Source organism: Lissotriton helveticus, chromosome 1_1 (genome assembly GCF_964261635.1).
Source record: "Lissotriton helveticus chromosome 1_1, aLisHel1.1, whole genome shotgun sequence".
Lineage (NCBI taxonomy): Eukaryota > Metazoa > Chordata > Amphibia > Caudata > Salamandridae > Lissotriton > Lissotriton helveticus.
In genome coordinates this window covers 844,363,677-844,381,423 of record NC_136057.1, presented here as the reverse complement: position 1 = coordinate 844,381,423, position 17,747 = coordinate 844,363,677, and positions in this window count along the sequence as shown.

Genomic DNA, 17,747 nt, shown 5'->3' with positions numbered 1-17,747 from the left:
TGGATGTGTGAAATGATGGATGGATGGATTGATAAGTGCAAGGGTGAATGAATGGACATATGAGTGAAAGGGTGGGTGTAAGTATGGATGAGTGAGTGAAAGGGAGAGTAGATGGACAAAAGGATGAATAGATGTGTGAAGGAGTGAAATGATAGATGGATGAGTGATAGGGGCAATGGATGGATTCATGAGTGGATGAGTAGATGGATGGATGGGTGGGTGGATGGATGGATGGAAGGAAGGAAGGCTAAGTGAAAGGGTCGATGGAGAGAGAAAGGGAGGATGGATGGATGACTAAAAGAGTGGATGGGTGGAAGGATTAGTAAGTGAAAGGATGGCTGGATTGGTGAAAGGGTAAATGGCTGAATGGATGAGTGAATGGATGGATGGGATGAAGAGTGGATGGATAAGTGTACAGATGGATAGGGTGAAAGGGTGGATGGATAATGGAGGATGAGTGAAAGGATGGATGAGGGGATGGATGAAGGGATGGATGAGTGAAATGATAGATGGAAGGATACATGATGGATAGGTTTGCAAATGGTTGAATACTTTTGGAAATGGCTGGGCTTACTTATATACTATTGCACAACCTCTGATGTGTCTGTAAAACGTACCTATTGTCCTAAAGTTTTGTCCTGAATTTTGACCTCCTGTCCTGAATTTGTGTCCTGAATTTTGACCCTTTGTCCTGAATTTTTACACTCACCGTCCTGAATTTGCACCAATGCCAGTTGGTCACCCTAATTCTTTGTGCGGTAGAACCAAGGCTCTTTAACACAGCAGCATGAGAGTGACGAGAGAGAAACCTGGCAGAGTGCTGCCAAAGAGCTCTCCCACTCAGAATATTTCATTATTCAAGTGATCGTGAACAATTAAGGGTAAACTGAGATGTGAAAAACTAAACACAATGCGATGCGGCTGCACGAGACTTGAGGAGTTAATTAAGTATTAGTACTAGCAAGTGTGCTGTAAGTTAAATGAAAACATTTTACATGCACTGTGCGCCTCGTGCGTGTAGAATCAGAGTCCCACTAGACCCGGCCCTGCCAATTAAGTGCCGGCGCTAAGCACTGGCACAAATTACGCCCTGCATTGAACAATTGACACCAGGCTACAAAATGTAAGTAGTATGATGGTGTACCCTTGTGTGTTCTTCCGTGTGTCGCTGTTTCCACATGGAATGTTTAATGATGACAGCAACGCCCCCTTCTAGTTTGTGTTGTTGGTCTGAATTGTATAATTTTGTGGAATGGGGAGGTGTAGGATGGTGCTGGATTGTTCATTTAAACATGACTCCATGATGACGTCTGACTTGGCATTACGTATGTCAGTATATTTTTAATTTAGGCTCAATCCTGTCAGTGTTTGGATAATTGCAATACTGGATAGGGGGGCACAAAGTTTTGCAAAGGTTCTGCCCGCTTTCTTCAAGGGGTCCCCACAAAATGACATCATGAGCTAGGCCCACCCCGATTTTATAGTAAGTAGTCTCTGTAAAGGGGGAAACAACCATTACAATGCATGAGTCATAATCGGCCCTTTTTTTAGGAACTATCACAAAAATAAACAGTATTAATACAAAGTAAAGCAATGTTTATATTTTGTTGCACTGAAGTAAATTAAGGCAAATAAGTCAAACTAAAATATACCAAAACTAAATACATTTCCTAAAATAAATAGAAATAAATAAATCTGCTAAAATAAATACAATGGCCAGTTAATATATCTAAAATTTAGGCATTGACCCAAGCTAATGCCCCGGCAGCTCCATTGTCTTCAGCCAAGATTCCCAATGTTAGACTAATGTTCTGATTTGTTACCTTTGCTGCAAATTGTAAAGCGTTCTGATATCCTTCGGGATCAAGTTCGCGCTATATAAAACTTTATAAATAAAATAAATAAATCTAGCCACAGCTAGAGAGAGGCAGCTGGGACAAAACTATTTAATACAGAGTCGCTAGTTTACAATAGGTGGGGAGATAACATATAACACTCATCAATAGAATAACGTGAATATGGAGCCCTACTGTGTGTAATAGTCATTGTTGAGTGTGGGAAGCAGCCTCTCTGGGAACCTGTAATGTATACTAAATCTTGCAGTTAAACTTTCCTGTAGCGTTTTGAAAATGTGTTCATGTCACCTTCGCCAAACTTCATCCACATTTGGGCTGCTAATTCCTCCATGCAGGGACCTTAAGTCACAGGCTTAAGTACCAAGCAGCTTCAATTGTTAAATCTTGCATTATATGCAAATGATAGATCTGCCTTACATGTGATGTCACTTCCTGCTGTGATGCCACTTCCTGTTGTGATGTCACTTCCTGTCGTGATGTCACTTCCTGCCGTGATGTCACTTCCTGTGACCACGCCTACCTTGGAGAGTCCCCCCACTTCTTTTTTTAGGACTTGTGCCCTGGACCTTTATTTGTAATGCCCACAAAAACAGTTCGTTCGTGGCTGTTACAAGCGACGTAGTAATGAATAGATTTTTAATACCCGGTACTGCAAACCAATCTCCCCATGGCTTGTGTGGGGTTTTTTAGACCTTGATTTTTCAGCCGACAGGCCCCTAAACATGCTTTGTCTTGTATACCCGTATTTATAATGTGAAACCTCCCCACACGCTTAGTGCAGTTGACTTCAAACTAGGAGTGAAAGTCACCATCGTCACACGGGGGGCGACGGGGGGGCGTTGATAGATAGTCTTTATTTTGTTTTCTTTAAAAAAAAAGCTTAATTAGTTTCATTTTTAAAACAAACATAGTTATCTAAACGAGTAAACAATTTGTGAATCTTTTTCATTTTGGGGGTTTTGTCGGTTCATAATCCTCATTGGCAGGGCTTCATCACCTACCTTATTTTGGGCTCAGCTAGTCACCCAAGCAACCTGGTGTTAGCTTTGGGCGCCCCATCCTCCTCATTTTTTTTCAAACTTCCTTGGACACCCTCGTATAACAACCTTTCCCTGATGTAGAACATGTTCATTTCCCTTTCCTAGTTCCACAATAGCTGGTTAGTAGTGCTCCCCCATTGCAGCGTAATCTCTCTCTTTGCCAGCAGGAAGCCTACGTTAACCAGCAATTTTTTGTAAGTGGAGACATCTGAGTTTCCCAATAAAGAGAGAGAAGCTCCAGGCACCATAGGGACAGGGCGTTACTTAGTCAAAGAAGAATATAATTTCCTTTGGTAACCAAATAAAATAATTGTTCAACCAATCATCTTAAACATACCACAAACCATTCATAGGAAACATGCAAAAAAAAAAGTCATATACCTATATTTGCAATGCCACAAGACAACCACTGACTAAAGTGGAATGCCACCTATGTTTTATTTAAAAAAAATTGAAACCATTAAAAATTGTTCATTATACAGAATTCATAAATCTTCATATTCTAAAAAACATATATCGTACAATTTCATAGACAGCAAATCCGTTATTTAAGAGGGAGATGCAAAAATAAATCAAGCATCTAAAACAAATATATCTCATATATAAATCCTACAAATAGTACCTACACTATATCAGCGTATTAAAAACAATTAAAAATATATTCAATCAATCAATCACAGAACTTGTAAAGCGCACTATTTACCCGTGAGGGTCTCAAGGCGCTGCGGGGGGGGGGGGGCAGGGGAGGAGGCTGCTGCTACTGCTCGATGAGCCAGGTCTTGAGGAGCTTCCTGAAGGTGAGCAGGTCCTGGTTCTGCCACAAGTGGGTGGGGAGGTTGTTCCAGGCCTTGGCAGCGAGGAAGGAGAAGGATCTGCCTCCGGAGGTGGTACGCTGGATTCGGCGAGGCTGGCGGAGCGGAGCTGGCGGGCGGGGGTTTAGAAGTTGAGTCTGTTGTTCAGGTAGGCTGGTCCGGAGTTGTGGAGTGCTTTGTGGGCGGGGGTGAGGAGCTTGAAGGTGATCCTTTTGTTGATAGGGAGCCAGTGAAGATCTCTGAGGTGGGGGGTGATGTCGCTGCGTTGGGGGAGGTTGAGGGCCGAGGCGTTGTGGATGCGTTGTAGTCGCTGTAGGTGTTTGGACGGGATCCCCGCGTTGCCGTGTCCAGCCGGCTGCTGACCAGGGCTTGGGTCACAGTTCTTCTGGTTTCGATTGGGATCCACTTGTAGATCCTGCGAAGCATGCAAAGGGTGTTATAGCAGGAGGAGGAGACGGCGCTGACCTGCTTGGCCATGGAGAGGGAGGAGTCGAGGATGACTCCTAAGTTGCGTGCGTGGTCCGTGGGTGTCGGTGCTGTTCCTAGCGTTGTTGGCCACCAGGAGTCGTCCCAGGCAGACGGGGTGGGACCGAGGATGAGGACTTCCATCTTGTCTGAGTTCAGCTTCAGACGGTTGCTCCTCATCCACTCGGCGATGGCCTTCATTCCCTCGTGGAGGTTGGTTTTGGCGGTGTGTGGATCCTTGGTGAGGGAGAGGATGAGCTGGGTGTCGTCGGCGTAGGAGATAATGTTCAAGTCGTGTTGGCGGGCCACTTGTGCGAGGGGGGCCTTGTAGATGTTGAACAGCGTCGGGCTGAGGGATGTCTAAAAGAAAAAGAAAACAAAAGAAGAGAGAGACAGAAAGCAAATACGACAGTATACTTATTAGTGGTTCGTGGACTAATCCAGGTAAAAAAACTCTAATGCAACACATGTATGCAGTCCATTGCAGCGTTGTGATTCGCTTAGGGGAGGGAGGCTGCCTGCTACAATAACATTTCTTTATTTATCCTTAAACTCCCGCCTTAACCCCCCCACACACTGTGCGACCCCCCTGTCCTCCCCCGAGACATCCCCGCCGCGACTGCTGCCCACATGTGTGCACACACATGTTGTCACTGGCCCTACTTATATTGTGTGAAGTGACTTCATATAGTACATTCTACCCAATATTTTCAAACAGATTAGGTGAAAACGCGTTTTTATTGCTACCTCATGTGGGAATAGGAGTGCATCCCTCCAGTCATCATAATCTAGGTCCCTTACGTCAGTTTGCCAGCGGGACCTTGAATAGTCAAGCACTTTCTGCCTGTTATTCATTGCGATAGGTGAGGGAAATTGCCTTCATGGTCAGGTGGCTATTTAGCAATTTTTCCTTCAGTTGGGAGTCCTCCTTAGTTTCCTCCCCTGGTGAGATCCTTGCTTGCATCGCGTGACGCAATTGGAGGTATCTAAATATTTGTGTGGGTGCCATCTCAAACTCCAGCTATAGGTGTGCAAAACGTACAATACCAGTTGCATCTCGCACATTCTCTAAGCTGGGGAGTGCGATATCATTTTATTTTTTGAAGCCTGGTAATGTTGGCTCCTGGTCCAGTTTAGTGCCCGACAATAGTGGAGTCTTTGGAGTCAACCTCCTCTCCCACTTCATTTACCTTAGTCATTTATGCCAGAAGAGACTCCAACGCATACAAAACGCCTCCGCACGCCTCATCCTCGACATCCCCCGCAACAGCCACATCACCGCCCACCTGAAGGACCTGCACTGGCTTCCCGTCAACAAGAGGATCACCTTCAAGCTCCTCACCCACGCTTACAAAGCACTCCACAACGCCAGACCAGCATACCTCAACAAGTGACTCACCTACTACACCCCCAACCGCCAGCTCCGCTCCGCCGACCTGGCCCTCGCCACCGTCCCACTCATCTCCCGAACAACCACCGGCAGCATAGCCTTCTCCCACCTCGCCGCCAAGAAATGGAACACCCTCCCGATCCACCTTCGACAGACCCAGGACCTGCTGACCTTCAGGAGACTCCTCAAGACCTGGCTGTTTGATCAGTAGCTGCCCCCCAGCGCCTTGAGACCCTCGCAGGTGAGTAGCACTCTTTACAAACGTTTGATTGATTGATTGATGCCCGCTTGATACCGCCGTCGCCGGAGTCAGGCGTCAGCCCAGAGCCCGCCACCGTGCAGTACCTGGAGATAGGCTTTCTCATTCAGTCTATTCAAAAGCAGGATCATCCAGTTGTGCATATGCTCAATTGTTTATGACACTGATCTGGGCCTCTTCTTAATATTTACGCATGTACGGTTATGCTATGCCCCCTTCTTATGTGGACCGTTGGAGTGCTATTCCTGGCGGGCTGTCCATCCAAAGCAAGGATCTCAGTTGCCGATTTATCTTAAGAACGAAAGTCTTTTGTAACGCTTAAGGGCTGTTCTGCTGTACATATGTGAATCTTGGGGAGGAGGGGGCACAATGAGATTTCTCAGAGTCTTGCAAGGTAAATGGCCTTGGCTTTGTATACTTTTAGAACTGCCAGAGTGTGATGATGTTATCCTGTGATATGCATTAAGACATGTCTCTATGGTTTGGTTCTCAGCATATCTCTAAGGCTCGCTATGGGGCTTTGGAATGTTTACTCAATAGAGTTTTGAGTGTTTTGTGGAAGTTGCTTTTAAAGGTTCTATGTTGGTCATTTGATCCTGTCGGTGTTAGGTTGTGGCTGCTTACAATAAAGCACCTCATTTTCTACACTACAGTTGTGGTACATTGAGTCTTTGTTTACCATAATTTTGACTACGATTTGGCTCAGCCACAACCTGAGAAGAGCCCAGAATCGAGGTCACCCTGAACTAGCCTTTGAATTTGGTGTGTGGAGAAAGACTGTGGAAGGAAACTGCAGAGGCCCACAGATGTATGCTGCGCTACACAACTGGTCAAGAGCTGTGAAGATGTAATTTCAAGTACAGGCCAGTGTGCGCAACGTGTTCTGTTTACCTTGGTGGTGAAGGAACTTTGCGACCTATAACAGCATAGTGCGCAACCCAGTGCGAGCTCAGTCCCCTCCACTTCTGCATTGTGTGGGTGAGTCTCGTAACATGACGCATCCAACTGTGAGGGAGGCCATCCTAACTTGCTAGGCAACGCTGTACGCAAGCCTTGTTTGTATGGCGGTCCTTCAAAACGAGGCGTGGATTGCCAGAGTCACGATGCACAGTGTGTTGCTAGGTTACATCCTAACAATCTTGCACAAGTTTGTTCGCCCAGATTGGTCTTTCCAGTAGTACTATTTTTTCCGTGTGTTACCAGCAAAAAAAAAAAAGTTGTAGTTTTAAAAACAAGAACCCACACAGTTGTTTTACCTACATGCTGCAAATATAGAGCTGTGGTTTAAACATTTTTGGCTAATTTAGTTCCATTTTATGGAGAAATCGCGCCTCCTAAGTACTTTTTATTTTGAAAGGCTACTGGAATACTTTTGTACTTCCAGGTAGTTTTACGGATATTAGTGTCATCCTGTGTGTCTGCATCTGTGACTCGTACACAAGTGAAGTTCTGCGATACGCACTCATTTAAGGTGTCATCATTGAGTGTGTTTAAGCCATGCAGAGTGTAAACGCACCTCCACCTTTTTTGAAAATGCCGGGCATACCACCCGTAGCATGGAAATTGTGGTTCAGGGCTTTCAGGAAATACATTGTTGCTATTGGAGAAACAAGTACTGTCCAGAAAGGAAAAGGTTTCTATTAGAGCAGAACTTGGGGTTCAAAGTACAGTCGATTTATGAACACTTACCTGAGTTAGTTTTAGGAGAAGATGAAGAGGACTTTGATGAGTACCAACTAACGGTAAAGAAGTTGGAGAAGCATTTTGATGTGCAACCTAGCTTGATAGTAAACAGACACAAATGTTTCATGAGAGAACAGTGACAGGATGAATCTATTGTTTAATATGTGGCAATGTTACAAATTCTTGCAGCAGGTTGTGAGTTTAAAAATTTCACCACACAATTGATCCAAAATCAAATAGTAGGTAGATGTTGGGACAAGAAATTTCAAGAGAAGCTGTTGACATTAAAAAACGCTTCACTAACAGAAACCATTGATATAGTCAAGAGCATTGAACTCTCCCAAAAGTCGTGTAAAGAACTCACTCGCAAAGAACAGTGTGGTATTGATCCTGTAACACAGAGGTGGAGTTTTAAGCAAATTGCTCAAAACAAGAAGGAATTTGAGAAAAAAGAGGGGAAAAACAGTTTTTTTAAACAAATAAATATTTGCTACAGATGTTGTAATCCGACCCTTACTATTGGTGGTCGGGTGTGTCCCGCAACAAACTTTATTTTCAGGATTTATGGGAAGTTGGGTCCTTTAGCAAAGGTGTGTCAGTCTAATAAGCACATGGTCACTGCTATCCCAGTGTAGGAGGGTGGTGAAACATAGGATGATGAACAAGTCAACATTTATGGGAGAGATGTGGTTTCGATGGTTCAAGGGTGAGAAGCCGACTGTTGATCCGTATGAAAACATAGTGGTTGATGGCCCAGTGGTAAATCTTTTGATTGACTCGGGTGCAAGAATGACAATGATCGAGTCAAATTGTGAAAGGAAAAATGGGAAAACAAGGACCGAATCCTCCAGATAGAAACCCTGTGTCCTATGATGGAAGGAATATTGATTTTTCTTTTTTTTAACAGTTCTGGAGTTTGGACAGAAACAAATATGTGGTAAAGTCTTTGTAGCAAAGGAAGGTTTAAATATCTTTGGTTGGTACCATTCTGGTCTGTTTGGCATGACTCTGAGACCAGGATGGAAAATACAGGTATCAGCAGTAGCTGAACAGGGTACATATATTATTAAGCCAAACAAAAGCAATGCTTGGTTTAAAGCATATAAGTCAGTTTTCTGTAATAAGCTAGGCAGAATCAAAGGATTCAAACACAATATTGAGGTCCAGAGTGGGGTCAGCTCAGTGAAGCGCAAGATGAGAAATATACCTTTCAATGTGAGGGAAGATTTAGCGGATAATTAAGAGAAAATGTTTAACGATGATGCAATTGAACCAGTGGAATAGTCTGTATGGCTTTCACCAATTGTGATTGCACGAAAGAAGAATGGGCAAATAAGAGTCTATGTGGAACGTAGAAGTTTAAATAAGGTGATATGGGTACATTTGCATCCCCTACCTAGGATAAATGAGCTAGTGACCACTTTTGTAGGGGCAAAACTTTTCATTAACTTTGATTTAGCATCTGCGTACCATCAGGTGGGGTTAGATCCCTCTTCCAGACATCTTACTGCGTTTGTCTCTCCCATGGGCGCATTTCAGTTTAAAAGGATGCCATTTGGATTGGAATCCGGGCTTCCATTTTTAAAGGATTCTTGCAAGGGTACTGAATGGGATCAAGGGAGTGGTCCACTTTCAGGATGACATCCTAGTGGCGGGGGAGAGTGTGAATGATCATGACAGAACAATGAGTGAGGTCTTGAAGAGATTAGAAGAATCTGGTATTGTAGTAAATATGAACAAATGTGTTTTCAAAAAATAAAAACTTAGAATACTTGGGGCATGTTATTTATGAAGAGGGGGTCCAGGCCCACCATGTTTGGTTGAAGAAATTTCCCTAGCTCCCACTCCTGACTCATATGAACAGGTAGCCTCATTTCTTGGCATGTGTGAATTTTACGCAAAATTCATTAAGAATGTTGCTGCGAAAACGGCAAGTTTGAGGGAACTGCCAGAGAAAAGGGAAGACATTTATATGGGATGAACAAATTCAAGAAGAATTTATTTAATTAAAAAAGAGATTGCTGGTGCAGGTGTTTTAGCACCATTTGATCCTGTCAAGGAGTGTATCATCACAGTGGATGTGAGCAATGAGGATCTGGGAGATACTCTTGCGCAGGAGGGAGATGGCAGTGAGAAGACTATTGGTTATGCATCAAGAGCGTTAAGAGAGAATGAGAAAAAAAATAATTTCGGTGATTGAAAAAGAGCTTTTGGCTTGGTATTGATTGGGCTGTGGAACGTTTCAAGTGCTACATGTGGGGCAGGAAATTTTTGTTAAAAACAAACTATAAACCTTTAGTCAACATTTTTAATGGCACTGTGATTAAAGATCACACTTCCAGAATAGCTAGGTTGTCTTCGAAACTTCTCCAGTACAAGTTCTAAATTGAACAAATCCCTGGTGGGAAAAATATTGGAGCTGATTTACTTTCACTCTCACCTGTTGATGTTAGTGAACATTTTGTCAATGTTGAAGGGCATTTAGTCCAAACCATCACTAAAAGGAAAATACGAGCTTACTGTTGGTGGGCGAGTATGGACAATGACATTATCAATATGGTTAAGTGTTGTGTTGTCTGTGCTAATAGTGCCAAATGTTTGACAACTGAGTGTATTCCACTTCAACACACTGAAATTCCTGATGGCCTTGGTCAAAGATAGCTATTGATTTTTTTGGGTCATTCAGCTCTCTATCACGGAAATGTAGGTTTGCTTGTGTAATGGTGGACTATTACAGCAAGTGGTGGGAGGTGGAATTCATGGAAGCAAATGCTTAGCAAATCATTAGTTTCACAAAGAAAGTGTTTCTAAGAAAAGGGTGCTCAAAGGAAATGGTTTTGGACAATGGTGTCTGATTTGTGTCCAAAACAATGAAGGAATTTTTAGAAAAAAAACTCTATTAAGCACAGGAGAATTGTTCTTTATCACCCACAAGCTAACAGTGTCGTGGAAAAAATGAATTGCACCCTAGTTAAGTGTGTCCAATGGGTGTTGCAGAATAAGATTGAGATAAATAAACAGCAGTTGAAAGCATGCTGTGGTCACATCGGTCATGTCCTGATGAGACTACAGGTGTTAGTCCGTTTGAAGCCATGAGAGGGTGTGCGCCTGTGTGTAAGTTTTGTCCTCTGTGGATGCACAACATTCTCACTAAAACCAGTCATGAGAAGATTGATAGCATCATTAGACATAGATTTGAAGCTTCCTAGATTAGTATTAAGTGTCAATATGATGCAAGTCACAACATAAAAGATGTTCAAATCAAGATTAAGGTTGGCGATCTAGTACGCGTCAAAGAACCAACTCATGTCACAAAAGGGTTGTCCAAGTTCAGATCCCTGTGCAAATGGAAGCTGTATCTAGGAATGCTGTACGTGTTAATGGGAATGAATTGTGAAACATGAAGGGGGTTGCAAAAACCATTGTATGAGTAATCCTGGTTGCTTATCTGATCGTAACTTATCTAATGATGATCAGTGTTCAGAAGAGGTTGGCAAAATGTGTGCACTAAAAGTAACAGAACTATCACAAAAGCAATGAGTTTCCAAGATGTCTAATGCTTGATGCTGTTGAATATTATTTTACTTTCCAGCCGTGAAGTTCGTTTGTATTCTGACTTAAAGATCTTGTATATAGCTATTGTATTGGTTATGGGAAGAAGGGAGATGTGGTGATATTATCCTGTGATATGCCTTAACACATGTCTCTATGGTTTGGTTCTCAGCATATCTCCACAGGTCTCTATGGTTCTGTGGAATGTTCACTCAATAGAGTTTAGAATGTTTTGGGGAGGTTGCTGTTAAAGATTCTATGCTGGTCAGTTGCTCCTGTTGCTATCCAATAGACCGGCATCACTATGGGCTCACACGAAGATGCTGTTAAAGATGATGGATATCATTTTGAACAACAATTGCTTCATTTTTGACCGGAAATGGTACCGCCAGAAGAAGGGCGTTGCCATGGGCTCAAAATTTTCCCCCTCCTTGCCAATCTCTTTATGGGAGCATTGGAGGCGGAATACATCTGGGGTACTAAGGGAGCGCAATATATCGACTCGATAGTGTACTGGGGTCGGTATATTGATGATTGTTTTCTGTTATGGTCAGGAACTAAGGAAGCACTTCACTCCTTTTTCGAATTTTTAAATTCAAATACTTGGGAAATCAGCTTTACCATGCAACACAACAGCAGCAAGATGGAATTCCTAGACTTAGAATTCTATGTCAGTAACAATAAACTACATAGTAGGTTATACAGAAAACCTACTTCCTGCAATTCAATTCTGCATGCCACTAGTTCTCACCCACAACACCAGATACGCTCTATCCCGTATGGGGAATTCCTTAGGGCCAGACGTAATTGCAGTGAACAAACTGAATTTGAACAATGCATTACCAACATGAACACTAGATTTCTACGCAGGGGTTACTCTAGAGCATCCATACTTAAAGCTGAGAAAAGAGTCAAACGAACCACAAGACCAGATTGTTTAATGACACGCACCAGACCTACATCCTCCAAACAACCAGTGAGACTAATCACGGAATATAATGCCTTACACCATACATTAAGAAAAAGTCTCAACAAACATTGGAATCTTCTGACATCGGATCCTGTTCTAAAAGAATGGGTACCCGACAGACCAATAATTACATGCAGAAAGGGTCACACACTTAGGAACATACTTAGTCCCACTGTTCCCCACAATACCACAGCTCATAATTGGCTCACTACCAAGAGTTTGGGGTTCTACAAATGCGGCTTCTGTTCTATGTGTATATGGGGTAAACATGGGACTTTAACTTTCAAAGGTTTTGACAAAACCACATACAAAATCAAACAGAACATCACATGTTTGACCAAGTATGTAGTTTACATTATTGAATGCCATTGCGGCAAATTCTATGTTGGCAGTACCATCAGGGCTCTGAAGGATAGACTGGCTGAACATATGAGAGCAATTCAAAAAAGAGACCCCAATATTGCCTTACATGTTGCAGAATGCCAACCTTTGGAGGATGACGTCAAAGTACGCTTCTACGGCATTGATGTAGTCCCACTGAATATTAAAGGTGGCAACCGAGAATTAACACTGAGAAGAAGGGAAGCCATGTGGATCATGCGCTTACAGTGCGTGGAACACGGGCTTAACTATGACCCTGAGATGCAATTTTTCTTGGGCGAGTGAGTCTTGAAATAAAATTTCCAGGGATCTACGATATAATGTACGGATTTGATTACAACCTTGTAACTATTGAAGAATCTACAAAATGAACAAACTCATGATATGTATGGGAGTTAAAAATGTAATAGTTATGCATTCTTTGTATATTTTTTCTGTCCTGCAATATGTATACACATGAATACATAGATCATGCACTAAGTCACAGACCACTGAGGAATGTTACCATTTAATGATTGGCACCACTAGGCACAGTTACAGTGCATGTGATCACAGTTTCGCAAAGAAGTTAGGCACTTTATGATACGACGACACCCTACATTATGCTAATTACGCAATCACAGACTGCACGTATGATTCTCTAACAATTTCAATTGTTTTCCTATCTATTTTTTGCTTCCATGCATCTTATAAGAGCAAACTACTTTTTCAGTTACCTTTATGACCAATGCAGTGGTATCAACACATTGGGTCGGGATCTTCAGACTACAAATGAACTAAGGAGGATAATGATAACTTTCAGGAAGTCATGTACTCATTGACTTCCTAAATGCTAGTACATTTCCTTTAGTCGAGGTAATACTTGAACAGATCGACATACTGGAAGACGGACCTCTTCAATTATATTTTACCTTGTCTTCAATAGATATGGTTGGGAATACTGTGGATACTACCGTTTTCCTTTTCGATTTCTCTTTAATTTATCATTACAGCTCAATATTTCTCATCTTAAATCATTTGACTCTAGCTCACTAATTGAATGGTTTCAACTATTAATACATCATTGGTTACCGATAGTTTGTGCACACAGTGTAAGAATACTTTCCAACATGGCGGACTCAAGGTACTTTCGCGTTCTAGTGCTCCCACACGCAATAATTGAAATACACTTCCTGTTTCCCGGTCACGTGTCCGTTCTTCGGCAAACGGCGACAGGGAAACTACAGAGGAGGGATACCTCGTATCGGGTAAGAACGCTCTTTTTCCAGTTTGCCTGTTTAGGGTACAGAAGTTCGTATTTACGTTCTTCTACCTTGTTAAGAAGACAGCATTAAAGTTGCTGACTTGATCACCGTAGTGATCCCTTCCTTTATTTATATTTCACAGAACGAAACGCCGAGACTGAGCGTTAACTAATGTACAGCAACCGAACGAACTTTTATGGATCCCCTCCCGGTTACTGCCTAATACACACACGTATTAAGGTACAGTGTTCTTTACGTGGTCGCTCTTTATGGCCATTGGGAATGTTGATAGATATATAAATATTTCTAAAATGTTATACTTACATGACCCTACCACTCATACCATACACTTGGTTTTCTTTATACAGCATACACATTTCAAACCGACAACTCGGCGTGTTCGCTTGGAACAGAGGCATACACACTTGCTCTCTGGCATTTTCTTACTGACATACCCTGCGTACGACTTTCCAACTCCCAGCGATTTCTGGTAAGTTGAGTTTTCAATCCCTTCTTCCACAACGGTGAATTCACCTAGGAAACTTTTTGCCCTTTATCTTATGTCTCTCTGTCTTCTTATACAGATTGATGTCCACATTGAGCATTTACTCTTCTAGACCTGTATACAAACAGGCTGGTCACAAGGTAGGCTCTCTCTCCTGCTCACAGTCAACTTTGGGTTATTTTCTTTCTGGATTCCTTGCATGCACCATGTTTTCTTGCATGCAAATCACATAACAATCATTGAGACATACTCACTCTGAGACGTTCTTGACTGGATAAACGTTTTTGATTGTATTGCTGGTTGTTAATACAGCACCTACCACACCAAGTTATGTGATAATACATGACCCAATAGGATTAATATGATTAACGAGATGTCATGTAATGTGTAAATACAACTCAAATGTCTTTTTTCACACAGTCACCCTAGTCACATACAATACCCTCTCACAGTCTTGACTCTTGGGGATGACCGGCACGGCATGGGGGTATAAATAGTCACACACAGTCACCTATTTGAATTGGAAATGTGCTGTAATTATCAACAAAATCTATACACACATTGTTATCTTCTGTCACCAGCCCTGAAGAGTCGTTGTGAACTACATCCACACGACGAAACATGTGTCTGCTGATTGTGGCTGATTGTGGACCGATTAAACAACCCATCTTGAAACACACACTCAAGAATCTGCATCTGTCCTTTTGTGATACTGTTGTGTAACTGCTTACCAATTGCAAACCCTATATTGTTTGTGTGCGAGAGCAACGCTGTATTTTGTTTATCACTCCTGTTTTAGACATATTCTCATAGTTCAGTTTATTCATTTGTTTTGGCAATTGCTCGTGGTACGTTTGCAGAATGTTGAAAATTTGAGACCAGCATATCGACAGGGACATCTTTTTGTAGCACCAGTTAAGTTCTGAGGGTAGAGGCTTTAATAATTTAGTATGTTTTAGCACCCCATCAATATCTTCTCAACCAAATTCACACATATCTTTCTCTACATATGCATGATTCAAAAGATTTACGCATCTTCTAATGAAGTAGAACGCTCATTTAATGTGTCCATGCACAGAATGTGACGTGGGTATAAGGCCACTTAGCGGGACTGATCTCTTGAACTCACTGTACCAAAGACTGTCAAACTTGTGACCGTCAAAACTTTTTCCACACACGCACAAGGTATTTTTCTACTTCTTTGAAGTCACATTCTTCTTCTGTCTCAGCAAATCCTTTTAGGAACTTCACAGGTTCAGCAGCTAGAGCTCCTAGCTTTGTTGCAATTTTGCTCAAAGTGTCATCACCCTTAAGACTGTGTGCCTTGATAAGAGCACAGGGCATCTCTGGGTCAAGTATCTTGTACAGAATATAACGCGGGATTAAGTGTCTTTTCTCACCTGTTCCATAACGTATTCATAACTGTGACAATCCTTGACGTATGACCATTGCAACAAATCTAAGTAGCACAATAATAGCTGTGTCATTCGACAGTACAATGACTCGATTGGAACCATTTCAAAAAGCCCCCTCAACATGTGATAAAACACGAAGATTGATTGATTGATTGATTGATTGATTTCAGCTTTTATATAGCGCGTACTGTCACCCTACGGGTATCCTGGCGCTTCAGACTAAAGAACTAAATATGACCAGAGTAGAGGTGGGTCGCAGCAGAAGGGGAGAGGAGCAGGAACCTAAATCATGGGATAAAGCCAGGTTTTTAAGTTCCTACGAAACTCTAACGGAGAGTTGACTAATCTGAGGCTCTGAGGGAGCTCATTCCATAAACGAGCACCAACCCTGCTAAAAGCCCTTCCTCCAAGCCTGGTCCGTTTAAACCGGGGGATCGTCAACAGGCCAGCGCTAGAAGAGCGAAGCTGCCTTGTGGGATGATACCACATGAACCTTTCCTGTAAGGGAACAGGACCAAGCTCGTGCACAGCTCAAAAAACCATACACATAGCTTTAAAATGGACCCTTTCCCTAATGGGCAGCCCATGTAGCTCTCTCAGAGGCATGGAAGAAGAAGAGCTCCGTGGCCTACCAAGGGCCAGTTTGGCTGCTGCAGACTGGATTCTTTGCAGTCCTTGGAAGATGTACTCAGGGTCTCCCAAATATAGAGAGTTACAGTAATCCAGCCTGCTTCCCACAATGCTACTTACCACCAGAGGACGTGCCTCTTTAGGTAGTAAGGGGAGTATTTTCCGTAGCATGCGGATAAGGACAAAGCACACGCTAGCGGTCTTATTGTGATTCCATCTGGAGGTCGTCATCAAACAGCACCCCCTGATTGCGAACTTTCCTGACCGGGGTTAGCGATTCCTCCTCTGGTAAGAGTCTGAAATCAAAAGGCAGTTGTCCAGACATCCTGAACAGTACATTACCTCTTTCTTTCCGCTATTAAATTGCAGAGAATTCCTTCTGAGCCAGTCCGTCGTCTGCCGCATGCATAGCTGGAACAAGTCCATCGATACTGCATGGTCCCCTTCCAAGGAGAAGGCCAGTTGAGTATCGTCAGCATAATTGACTAAGCAGTCTCCGAAGGACTTTATGATGGAAAACAAGGGCTGCAAGTAGACATTAAATAGAATAGGGCTAATTGCAGAACCCTGCGGCACCTCATGGGCAACTGAGGATTTACCAGAGGAAAAAGGTGCTAAAGTTACCACCTGCTGTCGACCTTCCAGATAGGACTGAAGCTATTGTAGTGCACGGCCAATCACTCCTATCTTCTTCAGTCTTTCCACTAGTAGAAGATGGTTCACCGTGTCGAAGATCAGTTTCCTCCAATATGCTGTAGGTTCTTGAACTACATGGCCGGTACCTTTTGCATATAACTCTGCAGGCACCTCATTGACAATCATTCCACTTGCAATAATTGGAAATTCAGTGTTTACTGAAGCATCATCAATGTTTTGGCAAGTTAACATCTCCAAGTTCATCTTGTTCAATGTTGATGACCAGAATTTATCAAGTTGCACAGGTAAAGGTGTCAAATTTTTGATGCAGGCAAGGTCAGTTGTTGTTTCACTTGTAGACATTTGTCTGATTCTTTCACATTCTTTGACAGATAGCTGAAGGTAATTATGAAAGACAATGTGCAGTTCTTGCAAGCTGCACACTGACTTTGATATCTGTAGAGCAGTCTGAACGACCTCTCTGAAGTTTTGCATAGCTAAAATCTTGACCATTTGCAATTGTGTCTTGGAGTTCACAACAACAGCAGTTTTCAGTGAGGACACCTTATTGAATTGAAATTCTTCAGGTTAAAGCTCTTTTTCAAGCTCTTATACAAGTTTGTCTTCACTCGTTTGGTTGCAACATCTCCATCAAATAATGTGTTTGTTGAAAGACGATCATGCGAGAGAATGTCCTTGATGAAATCGCCCCTTTCTTTTACTACATCCATCTCCCTATGTGCTTGCGAAAGTAGTAGAGTTATTTTGGTAACCTGTTTTGTAGTAGTTGGTTGGGCAAAACTCTTACTATAGCAATTAAAGTGTGGAAGTTTAGCTTTAAGTGATTATGTCAAACTGCTTTTATTTATCTCTTTCAAAACAAATCTCTCCTGCTTCAGTTTTGTGTAT